Below are 4,250 nucleotides of genomic sequence, written 5' to 3'. Positions count from 1 at the left end.
AGCGTTACTGAATACGCTACGAGCTTTACGGAGAAGATGAAGCTTATTCCACACCTAATTCCAACTGAGCTTTCCAAGGTCAACAAGTTTGCCAGTGGATTACCAGCGGACTTTGGTCCGATAGTCAAACAAGCAACCACTCTGAAAGCCGCCACCTGGGCAGCCAAGAATGTTGAGACCCAAATAAAAGAAAAGGGTCTGGAAAGAGCTGAAGTTGGAGAGAAAAGGAAGCGTGAAGTATCTTCAATAATCGACAAAGAAAGTAAATTCTTGAAATCTGGGGGAAGAGATGAAGCTAAGTGGTGTGAGAAGTGTAAGAAGAAACACTTCGGGAAATGTAGAGAGGAGGTGACTTGCTACAAATGTGGGAAGACAGGGCACTACGCCAACAAGTGCGCACCTATCAAGAAGGTGTGCTATAGGTGTAACGAAGAAGGTCATATTTCTAAAGACTGCCCACAGAAAAACACGCCTCCACAGCCAAGGGCATTCAACATGTTCCTCAACGAAGCAGAAAAGGATGGGAGGATTAAAAGATGAAGACTTCATATATAAAGTCTGTATCAGGAAGCATAGCCTGTTAGAGGCATAGTATAGGGTGAACTTGAACTTTTGTGTAATAGTTTCAAGATTTAATATAAACCCTGGTTTTGTTATCTGATGTGTTGAATGATTATATGATTTATGTATGGTGACTTGGTTAACTGCGAGACAATACTTGGGACGAGTATGAGTAGGTGTGAATGGTAGTAGAGATCTATACTACCGGAAGCACAAGACTCACGCTTGGATCAGGGGAAGTCACAAGGTTATCAAGAAGCTAGTAATTGATTTCGTTTTATTCAAGTTTTTTATTTCCCTTGTTTCGGTAATGACTAGTAGGATGATGGTTATTTCGACCCTAGTGGTCATATTAATTGAGTACGACCGCGATGAGAGGTCATCGGGGCACGGCCCATCGGTTAGTTACAATAGATAAATGAATGTATTTATCCTTAGAAGAAGAAGGAGTCCACAATAAGGATTTATTTTGTAACTTAAAGATGTTGATCTAAAGTCCAACGTAGTACGAAGAACGGATGCAGGGTTGAGCATCAAGGTTATTACTTATAATGGAGAGATAACTTATGGAGTCAGTATACAAATCCTATTTCGTTGATGATTCCGGGACATAATCATCCTAAGGGGGAGATAATTGTAACGCCTGTAGATCTGGGCTAGTCAATTTAGAGACGATAAGCATCAAAAATGACTTTTTGATGGAAGATTATTTATAAGTATTAATCTTAACCAAGTTGTAGTATATGTCACAAGGTTTCCGTGCATATAAAGAACGCCAAAATCCGAGTTATAACAAAGAAGTTATGACCTGTCGAAGTTTCGCGACAGAACCGACACGACCTAGCATGAACCAGTGCGACGTAAATAGTGAATTTAAGGTAGATAGGTATCCATCCTTAGTGATCTAAACGAGAGTCGAAGATTTCTTCGATAGTAGTCCAACGATAAAAAGACAGACGAAAACAGAGTTCAAATGAAGGAATTATGAATTTCGAACGGAGTTTTCCTGTCCCGGCCTACTATAGATAATATATAAGTAATATACTTATAATATATTAAAAATAAAGTCAAAATTATCCAATGGAGTCTAAACGAGAGTTGTAGATCATAATCTCACCTTCGCGTCGATATAAAGAACGTCGAAAACAGAGTTCGTATGCGAAAGTTATGAATTTCTGAAGTTCGGGGCGCGAAACCCCAAAACTGTCAGAGACCACGACGTGGCAAGTCTCCTGACAGCTCCGGGAGTCCCCCAGATGCAACTTGGGATGACGCATGTAGTGACGATCAAGCCCACGACGTGGCAAAAGGATCCCACGACGTGGCAAGGGCCAAATTTGCCCTATAAATAGATTTGAAGGGCCAGCCGACTATGGTTGCTCCATCCCTTCTCTCCCACTCCCGATACACCCTCTAAGCCCTATTTTAACCCCCCTAAGCCCCGATATCAACCCCGAGACCCGAAGCAAGTCCCGAAGCACCGAAGATCCCGAGAAGAAAAGAGTTTCCGAGCCGAAGCTCTGCCCGCGAGAAGTTCGATTTTTGCGGAGATCTTCCAGATCTACCGAAGAATACTACTTCTGCAAGTCGTAGTGCTGTCCGATCATCTTCTGATCAAGTGAGTGCATACTACCTTTCATAAACATGATAATAATACAAGTATGGTTTGAGTGTATTAAGTTTATTGTTGTTTATATGTGTGAGTGTGTAGTTACTTTCTTCTAACACATAAATATGATGTATTTGCTATGAAATACATGCTATGTGTTTATATGTCATTTGTCTATTTGAGATGGGCATGGAAATTGGAGTTTTATACATGTGTTAAATGATTTAAATTGTGTAAGTATTTATATTTACAAAATTGTTGGGTAGAACATAGGTAGATGGAATAGTTGGTGACTATGGAGTTAGCGCCTATTGTATAAACCTTGGCGACTATGGAGTTAGCGCACGTTGAGTAAACCTTGGCGACTATGGAGTTAGCGCACGTTGAGTAAACTTTGGCGACTATGGAGTTAGCGCTTGTTGAGTAAACCTTGGCGACTATGGAGTTAGCGCTTGTTAAGTGAACCTTGGTGACTATGGAGTTAGCGCCAGATAACTATGGATTTAGTACTTAATAAATAAGCTTTGGCAGCAATGGAATTCGTGCCAAATTCCTTACGAATAAATGAATGAAGGATAGTTGGTTCTTAGGGTAAAACCTTAAGAAGATAATGGGGATGGGTAATTGGTTTGATTGTTTGCTGATTACATATAATAATTATATTATTGTGGGTTGAAAACCCTATATGCTCACCAGGCTCCCAAGCCTGACCCACTCAGTTTTCTTTTCATTACAGGTAATGGCACAAGAGTATAAGTTGGTGGACTTGACGAGAGATTTTGGATTATAGATCAGTAGTCATAAATAACTGTTGTAAGATTTATTTTGTATTGTTTATGCTTTTGGTCTGTATCGAACATGACATCCCAAGGTTTTATTATTTAATGAAAATACATTCTTTTCGAGAAATGTTTTGATAAATGGTTATCATATTTTATTTTGGGAACAAATTCCGTAATTCTTTTAATCAAAAGATTACTCTGATTTTATAAAACAAAGCATAAACAAATCGGTCTTTTCTGGCCGTGAAATTAGGGATGTCACACTTGATGTTATAAAACACATTGTTGTGTATGATTTGATTAGTAAATAGTAAATGCATATAAGTCGAAATTTATCTGTTCCTTTTATCCTAAGAGGGTAAAAGCGATATCAGGGCCCCTCGATGATTTGGTTTGACTTATGTGCCGGGCCCGGCTAGGACTGGATTGATGTGTTCAATTAAATTCTATGTCAAACGAATATGAGATCAAGAAACATATTGCTTGATAATAAGTATGACTATGTTCTATGTGTTTGTCCACACGATATCTAGAATAGAGGATTATACGATCTCTTATCTAAAGGACAGGCTATTGATAAGATCAGAGTTCGATAACGTCTTTGAGAGCTACGATTTCTAATCGGATTGTACTTGCATTTATAGTTACTAGACTTATCCAAGTGGGAGACTGTTGGATTAGTGTTTAAACGCGTAACCATATATGGTAAGTACTTGACCAGGTTGTGCATGGTCCTTTTGGGTTGGCTTCACCAAAGCAACTTGATTGGAGGAGAAATAGAGAGAGAGAGAGAGAGAGAGAGAGAGAGGTTATTATGGTTTATTAATATATTATAAGAATAATATATTAAAAGAGAAATCATATTTTTTTAGTTAACATTGGTTAAGAATTAATTTTGTGATCAAAAGAAGTTAACTAAACTAGGGGGACTGACCTATAATTATGTGATAGTTACAAAGTTGGGCAAGAAAGCCTTAGATGATAGGGTGAACGAATTCAAGGGATAAGGCCTTAGAATTCGTCCATGATAAGACTTCTAGAATTATCTTATGGGGTGCTTGGTGGCCAAGTAACCAGATAAGGATAATGACTGAAACCCTAATTCCTACACCTATATAAATGACCCTTTGACATTGGAAATTCGGCCACTTGATTCCTAGAATTCCTAGAGCCGAATTTTTCCTCTCTCTCTATCTCCTCTCTCTCTCTCTCTCTCTCTCTCTCTCTCTTTGTCCCTCTCTCTCTTGCTTCTTCATTTGCTCTTGGTGTTTGTGAGCCATTAGAGGTACTACACTTGT

This window comes from Lactuca saligna, chromosome 9 (genome assembly GCF_052625555.1).
Source record: "Lactuca saligna cultivar CGN05327 chromosome 9, ASM5262555v1, whole genome shotgun sequence".
Lineage (NCBI taxonomy): Eukaryota > Viridiplantae > Streptophyta > Magnoliopsida > Asterales > Asteraceae > Lactuca > Lactuca saligna.
The sequence above is the reverse complement of the archived record's forward strand: the minus strand, read 5'-3'. Positions refer to the sequence as shown.